The sequence below is a fragment of the Triticum dicoccoides genome, chromosome 6B (genome assembly GCF_002162155.2).
Source record: "Triticum dicoccoides isolate Atlit2015 ecotype Zavitan chromosome 6B, WEW_v2.0, whole genome shotgun sequence".
Taxonomy (NCBI): domain Eukaryota; kingdom Viridiplantae; phylum Streptophyta; class Magnoliopsida; order Poales; family Poaceae; genus Triticum; species Triticum dicoccoides.
Window position 1 is genome coordinate 558,997,282 of NC_041391.1, and position 20,669 is coordinate 559,017,950.

Genomic DNA, 20,669 nt, shown 5'->3' on the forward strand with positions numbered 1-20,669 from the left:
GTCCCAGCAGTCAGGGGGGCGAACCATTTTTTTTGCCCGGACGCACTTTCTTGCATGCGAAGATGTAGTTGGTGGGTCCCAGCAGTCAGGGGGCGAATCGTTTTTTTGCCCGGACGCACTTCCTTGCATGCGAAGATGTAGCTGGTGGGTCCCAGCAGTCAGGGGGAAACGTTTTTTTCACGAAATACAGTGGCCCGTCTGGTGGGTCCCAGCTGTTAGGTGGAGGAATCATTATTTTTCGCGTAATAAGGAGGCACTTCCTTGCTGCGGCCGTGGACCCAGCTGTCAGCCTCTCCACGTACAGTCCACGTCCGATGGAAGTTGTTCCTTGACCACGTTGACCATGCCACGCCGAGAGCACCAGGGCGGTGGACGACGGCGAGGCCTAGGAAGGGGACGACGGTGAACCGGGGAAGACGCGGCAGTGGAAGCCCGCGCGGAGAGGAGTACGAGGGTTCACTGGTTCGGCTGTGGTGTGAGGCTGTCGTCGCCGGAGGGCCTGGCCAGCGGTGGGAATAGTAGGGGGCGGTGAGGCCTCTGCGGCAGCACAGCCGGCCACGGGAGGCAGGAGTATGCGGCATGACCGGCGCTGCTTTGGGAGGCTGGAGCAAGAAGACCAGAGGTTGAAGAAGCACTACGGCCGTTGGATGGACATCGTACGGTCACTGGAGCTAGAGTCGTTTATATTGACTAAGTTGACAAATCCCTTCGTCCCCGTCAACTTAGTAGGCCCACAAGTCAGCCTCCCACCAAGGTGGGTCCCAACTAGCAGGGGGTATTCATTTTTTTGTGCGTAATAAGGAGGCACTTCCGGTGGGTCCGAGCTGACAGCAGGGGGAATGTTTTTTCACGAAATACGGTGGCTCGTCCGGTGGGTCCCAGCAGTCAGGGGCAAAGGTTTTTTCGTGAAATACTGGTGGCCCGTCCGGTGGGTCCCAGCAGTCAGGGGCAAACATTTTTTTCGTGAAATACTGGCGGCCCGTCCGACGGGTCCCTGCTGTCAGGTGGAGGAATAATTATTTTCCGCGTAATAAGGAGGCACTTCCTTGCGGCTGCCATGGACCCAGCTGTCAGCCTCTCCACGTACAGTATTCTTCTGATAGAATTCGGTCGTTGACCACATTGACCAGGCCGTGCCAAGAGCACCATGGCGGTGGACGACGGCGAGGCCTAGGAAGGGGACGACGCGGAGCTGGGGAAGATGCGGCAGTGGATTGATACATCTCCGTCGTATCAACTTTTCCAAACACTTTTGCCCTTGTTTTGGACTCTAACTTGTATGATTTGAATGGAACTAACCCGGACTGACGCTGTTTTCAGCAGAATTCCCATGGTGTTGTTTTATGTGCAGAAAATAAAAGTTCTCGGAATGACCTGAAACTCCACGGAACACCTTAGAAAAAACAATAAAAAATCCTCGACAAAGATGAAGCCCAGGGGGCCCACACCCTGCTCACGAGGGTGGGGGCCTCCCCCCCCCTGGGCGCGCCCCCCTACCTCGTGGGCCCCTTGGTGGCCCTCCGACGCCAACTCCAACTCCATATATTGGCTTTCGGGGAGAAAAAAATCAGAGAGAAGAAATCATCACGTTTTACGATACGGAACCACCGCCAAGCCCTAATCTCTCTAGGGAGGGCTGATCTGGAGTCCGTTCAGGGCTCCGGAGAGGGGGATTCGTCGTCGTTGTCATCATCAACCATCCTCCATCACCAATTTCATGATGCTCACCGCCGTGCGTGAGTAATTGCATCGTAGGCTTGCTGGACGGTGATGGGTTGGATGAGATTTATCATGTAATCGAGTTAGTTTTGTTAGGGTTTGATCCCTAGTATCCACTATGTTCTGAGATTGATGTTGCTATGACATTGCTATGCTTAATGCTTGTCACTAGGGCCCGAGTGCCATGATTTCAGATCTGAACCTATTATGTTTTCATGAATATATGTGTGTTCTTGATCCTATCTTGCAAGTCTATAATCACCTACTATGTGTTATGATCCGGCAACCCCGAAGTGACAATAATCGGGACCACTCCCGGTGATGACCATAGTTTGAGGAGTTCATGTATTCACTATGTGCTAATGCTTTGTTCCGGTTCTCTATTAAAAGGAGGCCTTAATATCCCTTAGTTTCCAATAGGACCCTACTGCCACGGGAGGGTAGGACAAAAGATGTCATGCAAGTTCTTTTCCATAAGCATGTATGACTATATATGAAATACATGCCTACATTACATTGATGAACTGGAGCTAGTTCTGTGTCACCCTATGTTATGACTGTTACATGACGAACTGCATCCGGCATAATTATCCATCACTAATCCGGTGCCTATGAGTTTTCCATATACTGGTTCTCGCTTATTTACTTTTCCGTTGCTACTGTTACAATCACTACAAAATACCAAAAACATTACTTTTACTATCTTTACTTTTGTTACCGTTACCACCACTATCATATTACTTTGCTACTAAACACTTTGCTGCAGATACTAAGTTTCCAAGTGTGGTTGAATTGACAACTCAGCTTCTAATACTTGAGAATATTCTTTGGCTCCCCTTGTGTCGAATCAATAAATTTGGGTTGAATACTCTACCCTCGAAAACTGTTGCGATCCCCTATACTTGTGGGTTATCAAGACCTTTTTCTGGCGCCGTTGTCGGGGAGCATAGCTCTATTCTTTGAGTCACTTGGAATTTATATCTGCTGGACACTATGAAGAACTTGAAAGATGATCGAACTACTATTTTGCCCTCAACTACGAGGGGAGGTAAGGAACTGCCATCTAGCCTTGCACTAGATTCTCCTTCTGTTATAAGTAAGCTTGCGACACCTAAACCTGCTACTGCTATTCATTTTGATATGTCGCATGTTATTGATGATGCCACTTCTGCTATGCATGATACTTATGATGAAACTACTTCTATGCTTGATACTACTGTGCCCCTTGGTGAATTTCTTGATGAGCAAATTGCTAGGTCTAGAGAAAGAGAAATTATTGAACCTGAATACGATGATGTTAGTGATGATGAGAATATGCCTGCTATTCCTGAGGGTTATCTTTTTGATGCTGAATCTTCTGCAGCTATTCTTGCTTGCCAGGATAGATATGAACTTAAGAGGTTGCTAGTTAAATGGAGTAAAGAATCTTTTAGAGATAGAATGAGACCCGACCCTGCTTTTGCTACTTCACCTATCTGTGTTCCCGATAAGGATTATTATGATTTTTTCTGTTGATCCAGATATAATTACTTTAGTTGAATCTAATCCTTTTTATGGCTATGAATGTGAAACTGTTGATGCACTTATTAAGTTAAATGATATAGCTGCCCTGTTCACTAATAATGAGAGATCGCGCTACCTTTATTTACTCAAAATATTTCCGTTCTCATTAAAGGGTGATGCTAAGATATGGTTTAATTCTCTTGATCCTGGTTGTGTGCAAAGTCCCCAGGATATGATTTATTACTTGTCTGCTAAATAGTTCCCAGCTCATAAGAAGCAAGCTGCTTTGAGGGAAATATACAACTTTGTGTAAATTGAAGAAGAGAGTCTCCCACAAGCTTGGGGGAGGCTTCTCAAGTTACTTAATGCTTTGCTGATCATCCTCTTAAGAAACCTGAAATACTTGATATCTTTTATAATGGACTAACTGATGATTCCAGAGATTACCTGGATAGTTGTGCAGGTTCTCTTTTCAGGGAAAGAACACCAGATGAAGCTGAAATTCTATTGAATAATATGTTGACAAATGAAAATAATTGGGCACCTCCTGAACCACCTTCTGAGCCAGCTCTAGAGCCAATTATTGAGCCTATTCCTAAACCAACTCCGAAGAAGAGAGGTGTTCTATTTCTCAGTCCCGAAGATATGCAAGAGGCAAAGAAATCTATGAAGGAAAAAGGTATTAAAGCTGAAGATGTTAAGAATTTACCTCCTATTGAAGAAATACATGGTCTTAATTTACCGCCTGTTGAAGAAGTATATGATCTCAATTACTTATTTACTGAAGAACCTCCCGATATCCCGACACGGGTAGTGAAGGTAAATTCTCTCTATAGATATGATAAAGCTGAAGTCCCTCCTACTAAAATTGCTAGTCAGTGCTTGGATGAGTTTGATGACTTGATGTTTAAACAAGATGACTTTAATGCTTATTTTGGTAGACAATTAAAATAGAATACCTTTATGATTAAACGCTTGGGTGATTATATGGCTGATATTAGAGGTGAACTTAAACTTGTTAGCAAACATGCTTCTATGGTTACCACTCAAGTAGAACAAGTACTTAAAGCTCAGAAAGAAGTGCTTGATGAAATGAATAGTAAGAAAAATGATTATGCTGTTAGAGTGGCTACTAGAACTGGTAGAATGACTCAGGAACCTTTGTATCCTGAAGGCCACCCTAAGAGAATCGAGCAAGATTCTCAGAGAAACAATATTGATGTGCCTAGTTCTTCTAAGAGGAAGAAAAAGAAAAATGATAGGACCTTGCAAACTTCTAGTGAACCTATTGCTGAACCACCTGAGAATCCAAATGATATTTCTATTTCTGATGCTGAAACACAATCAGGTGATGAACATGAACCTAGTGATAATGTTAATGATAATGTTCATGTTGATACTCAACCTTTAAATGATAATGATGTAGAAGTTGAACCTGTTGTTGATCTTGATAACCCACAATCAAAGAATCAACGTTATGATAAAAGAGACTTCGTTGCTAGGAAACATGGTAAAGAAAGGGAACCCTGGGTTCAGAAACCCATGCCTTTTCCTCCGAAACCATCCAAGAAAAAGGATGATGAGGATTTTGAGCGCTTTGCTGAAATGATTAGACCCATCTTTTTGCGTATGCGATTAACTGATGTGCTCAAAACGAATCCTTATGGTAAGTATATGAAGGATATCATTACTAATAAAAGAAAGATACCTGAAGCTGAGTTTTCCACCATGCTTGCTAATTATACTTTTAAGAGTGGAATACCAAAGAAACTTGGAGATCCCGGAGTACCTACTATACCATGCTCCATTAAGAGAAATTATGTTAAAACAGCTTTATGTGATCTTGGAGCCGGTGTCAGTGTTGTGCCTCTCTCTTTATATCGTAGACTTGATTTGAATAAGTTGACACCTACTGAAATATCTTTGCAAATGGCTGATAAATCAACTGCTATACCTGTCGGTATTTGTGAGGATGTGCATGTTGTGGTTGCAAACGTTACTATCATAATGGACTTTGTTATTCTTGATATTCCCGAGGATGATAGTATGTCTATTATTCTTGGAAGACCTTTCCTTAATACTGCAGGGGCTGTTATTGATTGCACCAAAGGCAATGTCACTTTTCATGTTAATGGCAATGAGCACATGGTACATTTTCCGAGGAAACAACCTCAAGTTTATAGTATCAACTCTATTGGAAAAATTCCATCGATTATATTTGGAGGTTTTGAATTTCCTCTCCCTACTGTCAAGAAAAAGTATGATATTCTTATTGTTGGGGATTTTCATATCCCCGTTGAGGTAACCTAGTGTCATTCAAAATTTCTCCGCTTCTGTGATTATTCAGAATGAGTTTGTTAACAAGACTTGATCAACCTTGTTAGTGGGTTCATTTTGATGATCACGAGATGGATGAAACTAGAAGCACAACCTTCTGTACCCTCTTTATATTTTCTATTATTTAGTAGAAATAAAGTAAAATAGTATTTTTTTGTCTGTCTCCTGACTTATCCGTGCAATATAAAAATATCTCGAAAATAAAAGTCCTCAGAATGCCATGCCAATTTAATATGGTTTTTTCGGGAATATTTGAGGATTTAATATGCAAAAATCACTGCGGGGGAGCTGCCACCTGGCCACGAGGGTGGAGGGCGCGCCCTCCCCCCCTGGGCGCGCCCCCTGCCTCGTGGGCCCATGGTGTCCCTCCTCCACTTATCCCTGCACCCATCTTCTTCCTCTGCCTCACACAAACACGAAAAACCAACTCAAGCACGAGTTCCAGCCCCCGTTGCTGTGATTTTTGATCTCCTTGCTCAAAGCACCTCTCGCAAAACTCCTTGGGGAGATTGTTCCTTGGTATGTGACTCCTTCATTGGTCCAATTAGTTTTTGTTCTATTGCTTTATTCATTGCAAATTTGTGCTGCATAGGTGACCATGTTCTTGAGCTTGCATGTCAAGTTTATATGGTTCCAAGTAGTTCTAATGCTTTATATAGGCCCTAGGCACTTGTGGGAGTTGTTACTATCAATTTTATTGAAGTTGGTTCACTTTTATTTGAAGTTACTAAAAATTTCAGAATTTTTTCAGAGGAAACAATATGTTTAGGAGGATGTTCCAAGGTGTCGGTGTACTAGAATAGGGGTACCCTAGTATCCCGAACTTGTGCACGGGCAGTCGCAGCGCCCCGCGGCAAGGCTCGCCGGGCGACCGCCAAGGCCCTCCGTGGTTCCTCTGGAGCCATTCAAGGACAAAGTATTCAAGTCAAGAAGACAAGGCCCCGACAAGAGGAGCTTGCCGGGAAGGTCAACCGATGCATTTCAAGAAACTTGCCGCGATGCGCCGTGCGTCCCGGCAAGGCTCGGTGAGCGACAAGCTTCCGGGCGCGACAAGACAACGACAGCGGCAAGGTGCTTGCCACGGCAAGCGGCCACTCTGTACCCACGCTCCAGTGCATCCACCAACGTGTCGTCCTGAGGGCCTTCCCAGGCGCGCGTGGCGGGAGGCTGTGCAGCCAGCGGTGCGCGGTGGCATGCGACGCTGACAAGATAGCCATCGTGGCAAGCGGTGGCGCCCCTGACAGTCCCTTTTTGCACTGTTTGGGCGACACAGACGGGCATTTAATGCCTTTGTCCCCTGCCGTCAGGGTTAGGTAGGATGCACTGTGCAGGTAGCTGCACCTACCTCTTTCCCTTTCCATTTTTACCCTTGTTTACGTTGCCACCTATCGGTGACCCCTTGAACATATAAAAGGAGGCCCATGCGCAACGTAGGGGGGGTTCGCAACCAGAAAACATTCATGCTCGGCCTCGTTAGCATCTAGTGTGTACTGTAGCACTTTGTCCTCCCGAGCAAGAACACAATACAATCCGACAAGCAGCAGTAGGAGTATTATCTCTCCGGAGAGCTCCGAAGCTGGGTAAAATTGTTCGTGTGCTTCGCCTCGATCTGCTCTTCGTGCGAGCTCCGCCCCCCGCCGAACCGAAAGGGGCTCGGTCCGCCGGTCCCATAGGTGTTCGTGGATCACCAGTTCCCCCACAACATCTTTGGCGCGCCAGGTAGGGGCGTCGAGATTGTGTGAACCTGATCCGGCGTTCAAACGAGCTAGATCTACATTTTCTTCATCGACATGCCACCGAAGAAGAAGACTTCGGCGGCAGCTGCTCCGTCCACGTCGATCCCACCGCCACTGGAGCAGACGGGTGGTGGGGTAGACACCGGCGGAGGAACGGACATCAATGAGGGAGCTCACGACGCTGCCAGGTCCAAGGGCAAGGCTGCACAACCCTCGGCGTCCGTGGACGTACCGCGCCCATATCAGGAGGCGCAGGACCGACAGCTTCATGGTATTCGCAGTACCATACGCTTGTTGGACCAAGATCAAGCTGGTGGATCCCGGGGCGCTCAAGACCAATATGCATGCCAACATGCCGGCACGAGCGAGACATGGTCGCCCGGACGGAATACTGCTCCTTCTAACATTGTTAGAAGTCCGAGCACATCCCGCTCCTCGCGCCGTCCGCCACTGCCGCCAACTACTCCAGCAGAAGCTTTGGCGCGAGCTCAACTGCTCCTGGATTACCCTCCAACATCAGACAAGATCGATGAATGGAGGGCCACCATTCAGAGTCTCATCGGTTACGCCAACGGCGACACTCCGCGGCAACCAAGTGCATCATTGCCGTGGCAGGAAGGCCAAGCGCGAGCCGGTGGCGACGAAACCGGTGGGGGTGCAATCACCGTGCACTCTCCACCCTGAAGGCCAAGATCGCCGACTCGCCGGATCCATCTCGACAGCGACTCCACTGCATCGTCAGATCCATGAGCTCGTCGTGATCAGCACCAAGTTCTTCACGATCGACAACAAGAAGACGCTCGAACTCGCATCGAGCGCCGAATAGAAGCGCGACGTCAATCTGACCAGCGCGCTGGGCCCTCTGTCGATATGCATGCGCCAGGGGAACCAGGCGACCTGCCGTACGCGGTAGGTTGCCCTGCGTTCACTCGTGAGCTGCGGCAAGTCCAGTGGCCCAGCAAGAAAAACTTCAAGCCAGATGTACCAGAGAAGTACGATGGCAAGACGCATCCGTCGGAGTTCCTCAGCATCTACACCATCACGGTGCAAGCTGCTGGGGGCGGGACGACAAGATCCTTGCCAACTACTTCCCGCTGGTACTCAAGCCCAACGTTAGATCCTGGCTCATGCACTTGCCGGACAACTCCATATCTTCTTGGGAAGATCTGTGCCATTAGTTTGTCGGCGCCTTTACAGGCGGCCACAAGCCTCATGGCCAAGAGAGTGACCTTCATTTGCTCGCCCAGAAGGACGGAGAGTCCCTGCGCAAGTATATTCAAAGATTTAGCCGTGTACAGCACAACATCCCAGATGTCCACCCTGCCGTGGTGATCAGCGCGTTCCATCAGAACGTGCGAAACCGCAGGATGCGGGAGGAGATGGCGATGTGCAAGATTAGAGACGTCAGTGAGCTGTATGCCCTGGCCGACAAGTGTGCACGTGCTGAGGAAGGGAGGAAACTCCCCGGAGAGAATGCAGGAGCAGGAGGATCTGACAGTGAGGATGCCGCCCCGGCAAGGAAAAACCGGCGGCGGAATAACAGGAAGAAGAAAGGCAAAGACGTGCTAGTTGTTGAGCAGTCCGGCAACGGAGGTGGCGCCAAGACGACCAAAGCTGGTAGTTCCGGCGAGGCTGTGGCGGTCGCCGACAAGCAGGACGGCAACAACAAGCAGTATTGCAAGATCCACCGCACCAAGGGCCACGATCTCCAGAGTTGCAAGAAGGTCGAGCAGCTCGTTGAGCAGCAGAAGGCTGAATACGAGCGGCGCGACAAGGAGAAGGCCCAGGAAGGTGTTGGAGGAGCTGGCAAGAAACGTCCTGGCCGGGGAGGATGCCGCGGCAAGGCCAAGCAGCGGCAAGGAGACAGACCTCCCCGTGGCCGCGACAAGGATGAAGATGATGACGATGATGAAGAAATGGATGATGATGAGGCCGACGAGCAGGAGTTCCAGAAAGCTACGGAGGTCCTGTGCGTTGACGGCGGTGCTTCTCTGCATACTTCACACCGCCAGCTCAAGCAGTGGGTGCAAGAAGTCAATGCAGCAGAACCATCCATGGAGTCATGCAAGCCTCTGAAATGGTCCAACACGCCTATCATCTTTGATATTGAGGACCACCCTGATCGCATAACTGCGGTCGGGTGCTTGCCCATGTTGGTTTCCCCAACTATCCGCAACCTCAAGGTCACCAAGATGCTAGTTGACGGCGGGGCCGGCTTGAATCTGATCTCCTCCGCGGTACTCCAGAAACTCCAGATCCCTGATAGTGAGCTCGAAGAGACCGGCACATTCCAAGGAATCAATCCGGGAAAGAGCAAGCCGAAGGGAAAGATCACGTTGTCGGTAACGTTTGGCAGCGAGTTGAACTTCAGAGTCACTTTTGACGTTGCTGATTTTCCATTGCCATACAATGGGATACTCGGCTGTCCAGCGCTCGCCAAATTCATGGCAGCCTCTCACTATGCCTACAACGTGCTGAAGATGCCAGGCCCGATAAGTGTCATCTCTGTCCCTGGCGACAAGAAAGATGCTCTTGTCTGCGCCGACAAGATCTACCGGGAAGCAGCAGCCGCAATAGATAGCAGGTCACTTGCCGCTGAAGCTCCTGGGGAGAAGAAGAAGACCAAGTCTGGCAAGAGCTCTGATGCCCACTCCGGCAAGCGCACCTCTTCGGAGTGCTGTGCTACCGTCGAGGACGCACCATCGAGCTCCACCGGCAAGTGTAAGAGGGCAATGGCAGCCCCACCTGAGACCAAGAAGGTGTCCGCCAAGGAGGACGGCACTGGTGGTACCTTCACCATCAGTGCCACGCTCGACCCTAAATAGGAAAGCACGCTCGTTGCTTTCCTGCGGGCGAATGTCGACGTGTTTGCATGGCAACCGTCTGACATCCCCGGTGTTCCCAGGGAAGTAATCGAGCACCACCTTGCCGTCTGCCCTCATGCGCGGCCCGTCAAGCAGAAAGTCAGGAAACAGGCAGTGGAGCGCCAAGAATTCATTGCAGAAGAAATCAAGAAGTTGGAAGCGGCAGGCCTTGTCAGAGGAGTGCTCCATCCTACGTGGCTGGCTAATCCTGTAGTCGTGCAGAAGGCAAACGGGAAATGGAGGCTTTGTATTGACTTTACCAATGTTAATAAAGCTTGTCCCAAAGACCCATTTCCCTTGCCGCGCATCGACCAGATTGTTGACTCCACGGCCGGATGTGACTTGCTTTCATTTCTTGATGCATACTCAGGATACCATCAGATCTTCATGGCAGAAGAGGATGAGGAGAAGACCGCATTCATCACACCATGTGGCACCTACTGTTTTGTACGGATGCCCTTCGGGTTAAAGAATGCTGGTTCAACATTTGCAAGGGTAGTCCATCATGCTTTTGAGCCGCAAATACACAGGAATGTGGAAGCCTACATGGATGACATTGTGGTCAAGAGCAAGGACAGGGCAACCCTGATTCAAGACCTAGATGAAACATTTGCAAATCTGTGCAAGATCAACCTCAAGCTTAACCCCGAGAAGTGCGTGTTTGGAGTCCCTTCCGGCAAGCTTCTCGGGTTCTTCGTATCTCAGAGGGGAATTGAAGCTAATCCCGACAAGATCAAGGCCATTGAGCAGATTGAAGCACCAAAGCGCGTCAAGGATGTACGAAGGCTTGCCGGTTGCATGGCTGCTCTCAGCAGGTTTATCTCTAGATCTGCTGAGCGCGCCCTGCCATTTTTCAGAATATTGAAAAAGGCAGGTCCAATGAAATGGACTCCAGAGGCGGAGGCTGCGCTGCAGGACTTAAAGAGATACCTGTCCTCCACTCCAACACTTGTCGCACCTAAGCCACAAGAGAAGTTGTTGCTATATATAGCGGCAACCAATCAAGTGGTTAGTGTTGCGTTAGTGGCGGAGAGGGAGGCGGACGATGAACCGGCAACCACAGCAGATGCATCCAGCGACAAGCAGGGGGCTTCGCCGACAAGCTCTGGTCCCGACAAAAATGGATCTGCGCAGGAGTGTGAGAAGATGCAGAAAAGGATGGTGCATCGCCTAGTTTACTTTGTCAGTTCCCTTCTGCAGGGGGCTAGGTCAAGGTACTCTGGTGTGCAGAAGTTGCTTTTCGGCCTTCTCATGGCCTCGAGAAAGCTGCGCCATTACTTCCAGGCACATGAGATCACAGTCGTCACTCGCTTTCCGCTGAAGAGGATATTGCAGAATCCAGAGGCAACAGGCAGGATTGTCGAGTGGGCACTGGAACTGTCAAGCTTTGGCCTCAAGTTTGAGAGCACTTCAAGTATCCAAAGCAGAGCATTGGCGGAGTTCATAGTAGAGTGGACGCCAACACAAGATGAAGAAATCCCAGAAACGAGCATCCTCGTCAAGGAAGCGAGCAAAGAGTGGTTGATGTACTTCGATGGTGCCTTCTCGCTGCAAGGCGCCGGTGCGGGCGTACTACTTGTCGCACCCACCGGAGAGCACCTCAAGTACGTGGTCCAGATGCACTTTCCCAAGGAGCAAGCAACGAACAATACTGCAGAGTATGAGGGTTTGCTTGCCGGTCTCAGGATCGCGGCAGACCTTGGGATCAAGAAGCTCATTGTCAGGGGTGATTCACAGCTTATCGTCCGCCAAGTTAACAAGAATTATCAGAGTCCATTGATGGAAGCTTATGTTGATGAAGTGAGAAAGCTAGAAGAGCACTTTGACGGCCTATAAATGGAACATGTTCCAAGAGCTCAGAACGACATTGCCGACGGCCTGTCAAAGTGCGCCGCACTTAAGTTACCTGTGGAACCAGGGATCTTTGTGCTCAAGCTCACTCAACCATCTGTGACACCATCAACTGGACAGAGCAAGAAGAGGAAGTTGATTTCTGGTGACTATTTTCCGGCAGAGCTCCTGAAGCCGCCGCCAAGAAGGTCCCCAAGATCAACACCAAGAGTGCTGAGGAGCAGTCTGCTCCGGCAAACTTTAGTGTTTGTTCCGTTGAAGCAGACGCTCCCGACAAGTTTTGCTCCGGCAAGCTTGCCGGGGAACATCAAGCTCCGGCTGAGCCGCAGATTCTTGCCGTAGAAGCGGGTGTTCCCGAAGCAGCAGATGTGCCTTTAGTCCTTGTTGTCGAGCCACAAGATCCAGCATGGGCACAGCAGATTGTCCATTTTCTTCAGACAGGAGAACTTCCCGAAGAATAAGAAGAAGCGGAAAAAGTAGCCCGGCAGTCAAGTATGTATCAGTTTGTCGATGGCACACTGTACAGAAGAAGGCTCAACGGTGTGAAATTGAAGTGTATTCACCAGGAAGAGGGACAAAAACTGTTGGCAGAGATACATGAAGGCATATGTGGTCACCACAATGGTGCAAGAGCACTTGCCGGCAAAGCGTTCCGGCAAGGTTTCTTTTGGCCGACAGCCCTCCAGGATGCAACTGCACAAGTAACCAAGTGTGAAGCGTGCCAGTTCCACTCCAAGCAGATACACCAGCCAGCTCAAGCTCTCCAGACGATCCCTTTATCCTGGCCATTTTCGGTCTGGGGGCTCGACATCCTCGGCCCCTTTCCCCGAGCTGTCGGGGGCTTTGAGTACTTGTACATTGCGATCGACAAGTTCACAAAGTGGCCGGTGGAACCGGTGAGGAAGGTGACAGCACAGTCAGCAGTCAAGTTCTTCAGGTCGATTGTTTGCCGTTTCGGAATTCCTAACAGGATCATCACCGACAACGGCACACAATTCACGAGCCGCACCTTCATGCAGTACGTCCAAGATCTTGGCGCCAAAGTCTGCTTTGCTTCTGTTGCTCACCCGAGAAGCAACGGTCAAGCGGAGAGGGAAAATGCTGAAGTGCTGCGTGGGCTCAAGACCAGAACTTTCGACAGGCTGCGCAAGTGCGGAAGAAACTGGATTGAGGAGCTGCCGGTGGTTCTTTGGTCGATCAGAACGACGCCAAATCGAGCCACTGGCTAGACACCTTTCGCTCTAGTCTATGGAGCGGAGGCAGTTCTCCCCACGGAACTCGCTTACGGGTCGCCTTGAGTGCTCGCTTATGATGAGCTCGAGCAAGAGCGGCTGCGGCAAGATGACGTGCTGCTCCTTGAGGAGGACCGTCTTCAGGCTGCTGTACGAGCTGCTCGATACCAGCAAGCTTTGCGCCGCTACCATAGCCGCAAAGTTAATGCCAGAAGCTTCGAGGAAGGCAATTTTGTTCTTCGGCGCGTTCAGTCCGCCAAGAATTTCAACAAGTTGACACCGAAGTGGGAAGGCCCTTACCGGGTGAAACGAGTCACTAGGCCTGGCGCTGTCCGCCTTGAGACCGAAGATGGCATTCCCGTGAGCAACTCCTGGAACATTGAGCATCTTCGTAAGTTTTACCCGTAGGGCGCGGTTGCCGGAACCTATTCCGGCAACCACCTTTTGTACAAGTCTTGCCGCTATTGCATGTAATCCTTTGTACAAAGCCGGGCGCAGATCCCGTGCATAAGAAAAGCTCATGTGCTCCGCACATCTTGTCAATTTCATGCGTTATATTCTTTTTTTGCATGCATTATCTGACACTATGTGCAGCACCTACCCCCGGTAAGCAATAACGACCATAAGGCTCCATATCATTATTTTCTCTTCTTTCTTTTTTCTCAACAAAGGGAAAGAAGGTTCCCTCGCGCACAAGTTCACCGAGGGGAAGGAGAAGATAATGGTATGGACAGGGCGTCGTTCAAGGAAGTTTCACCTTGCCGGGAAGCAAACGACAGAAAAGCTAAGTTGCCAAAGCTTGAGCAATTAGTTTTAATTTTTTTAAGTTATCTTCCTCGAATGACCGTGCTTTGTATGGAAAACCTGTGCGCGGAGGAACCAACTCATAGCTAGTTGCGCCCTTACTTTGTTTCGAGTCCGCTCAACAACTTAAGTGTGCTGCAACTAGTCGCGGCAAGGTTTCTTGTCGGAAGCGGCACCGCCAGCAGGATGCTGACGTCCCGCACTCAGCGCTCGCGGCTCGGGTGCCTGCGCCGACAAGTTCCCTAAAAGCGTAGGGTAAAAACATACAAAGCAAAGAATCTAGTAAAGGAAATAACGTAGCAATCGATACCCAAGATAAAGTTATATTACAAGATAGCTTGTCGCGGCTCTAATGAATTGTTCTTGTAACATGGCCAGCAGCGACAAGAAAAAGAAAAGAGAAAACAGGCGGCCTAATCTACGCGATCGCCCTCAACCCTCTTGATCTCTCTCACCTTGTCCACAATGGGTGCGACAAGGGCCTTGAGCGCTTCCAAATCAGCGTCCGCCGGCAGGGACTTGAGGACGTTGGTGAAGTTGAGGCCTGGGTTGCGGAAGGCCACCTTCATCAGCACCTTCTGAAGAGCTCCTGCACAGATCCTGCGTGACTCGTCGGCCAGCTGCTTTGGGATCCTCTCCCGGAGCCGCTGGAGGGCCGTCGCCATGCCCTTGAAGAACAGGCTAAGCTTGGCGCTGGGTTGGAGATGCTCATCGGAAGGATATCCGAAGTCCTCCATCCCCAGCTGCGCCAGCTCCCCATCAATGACTGCAGCGATGTTCACCAGACCCTCGGTCCAGTGCTCCACAGTCTCCCTGAATGCGTTTTGGGTGACGGCAATGCTCGCCAGCAGGTCCTCGTCGGCCTTGATCTTCGCCGTCAAGGTCACCTCCCGCTCCCTAGCGCCATCCAGCGTCTGGGTCAGCGTGGCCAGCTTCAGCTCGAGATCCGCATTGGAGTCCTTGGCGGCGCTGAGCTCCTTGCTCCTCTCCGCAAGAAGATCTTGCAGCTCTCCATGAGCGGCAGCACCCTTCTCGCGTTCGCGCTTGAGCTCGGCAAGCTCCTCGCCGCTCGCCTTGAGGTTGGCCTCCAGCTGCGCCACCCTCGTCTCCAGCTCCTTCTTGGCGGCCTCTGCAGTTGCAGCAGCATCCCTTGCTTCTTTGAGAGCCCCGCCAAGTGTTTCCTCGCGCGCGGCAAGCTCCTCCTCGTAGCTATAAAGATTTGCCTTCCGCTGCACCAACTCTCCTTCTCGCGCGGACTGCTTCTCGGCAGCAAGCCGTTGTTCCTCCTCAGCCTCAGCCTTCTCAAGAAGGAAGGCTGTGCGCTCCTCGGCAAGTCGCTCCCGCTCCTGTGCTAGGGACCGGAGAGCTTCCTGATTGAGGCCCCGGAGCTCCTCCGCGCGCTTCTCCATATCTACCCCCGCCTTCGTGTCAAGTGCTTCCCGGGAAGCAAGCTTGGCTTGTCGGGCGCGGTAGAGTGACAGCAGCTTCCGCAGCAGCTGCTCCTCCTCAGGCTCGCCACTGCTGCTGCTTGGCACGTCGACCAACGACAGCCCAGCGGAGGCGAGCAGCTCGTCATCGAAGCTCTCTCCTTCAACCGGCGCCCTGGAGCTCGACGCCCAGGGAAGCTTGATGAAGATGCCGTCGCCGGCCTTCAAGTAGGCGCCGGGCTGGGGCTCTTCGGGGCCTGGTGCCGCAGCTGCGACGGAGGGGTCGGCGGTCGGTGCAGCGCCTGGCGCACCTGCGGCCTCAGGGCCGTCAGTGCAATCGCCAGATCCCTCGCCAGCCTCTGCGACGGCAGCCTTGGCGGCCTCTTCGCCGGCGGGCTCATCGGCGCCGGCTTCCCCTTTGGCGGCTTTGGTTTCCATCGGCTCTGCGACAGATGGATCTGAAGAATGGAAGAGGGAGAGAAGTCAAGCAAATAGTCAAAGAGAAAATCAGAAGAAGAAAAACCCAAGGGAAGTTCTTAGGCAAGTGGATTACCTAAGCTGGGATCTGTGGTCGTGGTCTCAACCACCGGAGGATCACTGGCGCCGTCCCCTGCCGGAGAGCTGTTCCTTGCTGGAGAGTTCTCCCTTACCGGAGAGCGCTCCCTTGCCGGGGAGTCCTCCCTTGGTGGTGTAGTCAAAGCAGACGGCGCTTCGGGAGCGGCCTCCGGGCCCTCTTGGTGAGGCTGCTCTGCTCCTACACGAATACAACAATCGAGATATCAGCAAAGGAAAAAGCACCCGTGCGCGCCGGACAGCAGGAAGTAAACTTTGAACTTACGCTGGGGGCTGCTTTGCGGAGTAGTTGCCGGGTCCGTCAGGGTGGTCTCAGACACGCCCCCTGCTGACACGGTCAGATCGTCCTCGATGACAATCACCGGGGCCTTGGCTCTCTTCGCCGCTCTCTGGGCCAGCGTCCTGAAAAGGAACAGGTTCAGATTGAAGCAAGTCAGATGCAAGACAAAAACAACAAGATTGAAGAACTACGAGAACACCAAGAAGCTTACTCTTCTTCCTCCTCGTCGGAGCTGAGCGCGGAGAGATCGAAGTCCGGCTCCCTTCCGGTGCGACAAGGCGGAGGAGTAGGTTTCCTAGCCCGCTTGGTAGGGGCGGTGGCGGCGGACCGTGAAGATCCCGCTCCAGTTGCCGCGGCGGCATGAGGCACTCCCGCGGCAACAGTGCTTGCCGCGGTAGAGCGTGTCGCATGGCTTGGCGGCTGTTGGCCCGTTTGTCACCCTGCTATGTCCCCAGCCCTGCGAAGGCGCCTTCTTGGTGCAGCTGGGGGCTCCACTTGCGGCAAGCTGTCGGAAGGCTTGGGCCCGGCTGGATCTCCCTCGCCGCGCTCGTTCGGCTCGTCGTCAGGCCCGGCAAGTTCTTCCTCGCCGACAAACTCTTCATGCTCGGTAAGGCTTGCCGCCTCTGCTGCCTCTGCCTCCTCCACGGTGAACCCAAACTCACCTGCGGCAGCTGCTGCCGCAGCCTCTTCCGTCCTGGTGGCGATGCGCTGCAGCTCCGTGTCGGAGGTGTCACGGGTGAGGCTCTTCTACTCGTCGGCGCGGACCGGCACTTCTTCCAAGTTGTCGAAGAACGCCCGCACGACGTCGTCCGCAGGTTCTTGCCAAGTTGGAGCGATTCCGTGCGAGTCGCACAACGGCATCATCGGGCGGATCCGGTCGAGCGACGAATTGTTGCATAGCGGAACGACGCCCCTCGGCAGCACGAACGGATGTTGGGGGTCGCGTTTAAACAGCTCCAGGAGCATCGTGTCAAGCTCCAGGACGGTGAAGTTGAAGTTGAGGCCCGGCCGTAGCCTCATGATGTCCGCCGCGTTTCTGAACTCCCAGGCGGGCCTCCCCCTCTCCTACAGGGGGGCGATGCGGTGGCGAAGGAAATCTGCGCCGACTGCGCCTACGGTGAGCCCGGCAAGCCTAAGGCGAAGAATTCGGGTGACGGCGATCTTCAGCCTATCGTCTTCCGGAGCCAAGTTACTCCAATCGTTGCCATGCACTATTGGGGTTTGGCGCAGGGCGGTGAACGGCTGCGGGTTCTCCTCAACGATCCAACACCACTCCGCTCTCCACTCCTCCCACTTGCTGCGGAGCTCACCCTCCAGATATGCTTCCTTTTTGCCGACTCTCGAGATCCAGGCGATCCCTCCGGCAAGCGGCTCTCCTCTCTCTACCCGAGGCATGAAGAAGTGGCAGAAAAGGGCTACATTTGGGTGGACTCCGACAAAGTTTTCGCAGAGATGTGTGAAAACTGCCATTGTCAGAACGGCGTTGGGGGTGAAGTCAAGGAGGCGGAGCCCGTAGGTGTTCATGATATCACAGAAGAACCCCAAGAAGGGCGGGCAGAGCCCGCAATAGAAGAACAACGCGAAGAAGGGGTACCCGGTTGGAGCCAGTTCCGATGCGGCGGCCGAGAGCACCCTCGTGCGCGGATGCGCTCGCGCCTCCGTCGACCAGAAAAGGTAGTAGTATTCCCTCAGCTCCTTCGCGTCGACCTGGGGGGAGAAGATCGCCCGCTCCTTCCGCAGCGCCGCGAGCCGCTGCGCCTCGGCCGACTTCACGCCCTTCCCTTTGTCGGCTTTTGGAGCCATGGCGGAAGTGGTGGGAGAGGTTGACGGCGTTGGTGATGCTGGTGGCAATGGGGGGCGGAGCGCTGCTCTCTCTCGGCTTCGAGAAGAAAGGGGGAGCGGCGGAGATTTGTGAAGAAGAAGTAGCAACCAGCGAGGGGGGGACGAACTGCCCCTGTTTCCCCTGCTTATAAAGAGGGAGGGGGCGGACGTTTCGCCCTTCCCAATAAAGAAACCACCCACGATCTCTCCCACAATGCCGCAATCAGCGCGTGCCATTGGGGGAGGGCGCGGTGGGTGCGGAGTGGGGTACGGCGTGGCCCCGGGCCGCGTGTGCCCGTGCCCTGTTTTGGGCCTGGCCCAACAGCGCTCGGCACCGTGTGTGGCCCAGGCCCGGGGGCTCCTGTCGGTGTACTAGAATAGGGGTACCCTAGTATCCTGAACTTGTGCACGGGCAGTCGCAGCGCCCCGCGGCAAGGCTCGCCGGGCGACCGCCAAGGCCATCCGTGGTTCCTCTGGAGCCATTCAAGGACAAAGTATTCAAGTCAAGAAGACAAGGCCCCGGCAAGAGGAGCTTGCCGGGAAGGTCAACCGATGCATTTCAAGAAACTTGCCACGACGCGCCGTGCGTCCCGGCAAGGCTCGGTGAGCGACAAGCTTCTGGGCGCGACAAGACAACGACCGCGGCAAGGTGCTTGCCGCGGAAAGCGGCCACTCTGTACCCACGCTCCAGCGCATCCACCAACGTGTCGTCCTGAGGGCCTTCCCACGCGCGCGTGGCGGGAGGCTATGCAGCCAGCGGTGCGTGGTGGCATGCGACGCTGACAAGATAGCCATCGTGGCAAGCGGTGGCGCCCCTGACGGTCCCTTTTTGCACTGTTTGGGCGACACGGACGGGCATTTAATTCCTTTGTCCCGTGCTGTCAGGGTTAGGTAGGATGCACTGTGCAGGTAGCTGCACCTACCTCTTTCCCTTTCCATTTTTACCCTTGTTTACGTTGCCACCTGTCGGTGACCCCTTGAATATATAAAAGGAGGCCCATGCGCAACGTAGGGGGGGTTCGCAACCAGAAAACATTCACGCTCGGTCTCGTTAGCATCTAGTGTGTACTGTAGCACTTTGTGCTCCCGAGCAAGAACACAATACAATCCGACAAGCAGCAGTAGGAGTATTATCTCTCTGGAGAGCTCCGAAGCTGGGTAAAACTGTTCGTGTGATTCGCCTCGATCTGCTCTTCGTGCGAGCTCCGCCCCTCGCCGAACCGAAAGGGGCTCGGTCCGCCGGTCCCATAGGTGTTCGTGGATCACCAGTTCCCCCACGACACAAGGTGGTTCTTCAAGGAAGCATGGTCCCAGACTTGCAATACGTGATGCTGACAAGGAACCACCAAGAGACGCTCCTGTGAGGCCCTGTGAATGGCCTTCGGAAAATTTTATGAATCAAGTGGGAACCAAAGAAGAATTTAGTGCATATTTGAGTAACGCCGGTCTTGAGGACTTTGAAGCTGACAAATGCCCCCAGTATCATGATCTCACAAGCTCATTTGTGAGGAGGTTTGAGTTTTCATCTTCGCGTAATTCTCCTTCAGTCATGTTTGACCTTTATGACAAATCTTATACCATGGACTTAGAGGATTTCACCTCTGCTTGCAAACTTACATCTTGGGGTAATGTCAGGGATCCCCCTAAATCTGAATATAGAGACTTTCTTGCTAGAATAACTGTGGGGGAATCTAGAGATATAACACAAGCCACTGTAGGGAGCGTTCACTTTCTTGCTATACATTATTTTGCTCTCTTCATAGGTAGATGCATAAATGCTAAGGATGAAGCATGTCACATGTGTGTCCCTGATCTCAGCATTCTCAGGAGTGTTGTCTTAGGAGACCAATCTTATCATATGGGAGCCATTGTAGCTCGTAGGTTGCATCAGAATAGACATAACGGAGATTTCTTTGGACGAATTTATGCAACCCGCTTAGCTAATTTTCTTGAGATAGACATTCGTGAGGGTGATATGGAGTTACCCCCTTCTTATTTATATTTTGATTCTATGGTTTCCCACCAGTTTGTTGAGAGGACTGAACCACCTCTCTAGTATCGACTAATCTTTAACAAACGTCGTGTAGTCCATATTGCTCTTCCTGCTCCTGCCTTCTTTGATTCACAGACAAAAGGAAGATATATTATTACCAGAGAGGAGGCAGATGAGTACGAGAGGAGAGCGGAGGCTGCTCGACTCCATGCTATAGCTCAGGTGGCGATAGCCACTGCATCGCAGTATGACCCCAGCTTCACCTACGGGTATCCGCCAGGCTATCCCTGGCAATAGACCAACTTAGGCCAAAAGCCTAAGCTTGGGGGAGTACGTATTTCCCACCGACATTACATTCATGTTCACACACACTCATTGCTAGATGTCGGTGCTCATACTCTTTCACTGTAATATCCATGCTAGTTTATTTTCTTCTTCCTGCTTTCTTCTTGGGTGTTTGATAAACCTTAAGAAAAAACCAAAAAATTAGTAGTAGTTTATATCTTTGTTGTAGTAATTAAAAAAAAAC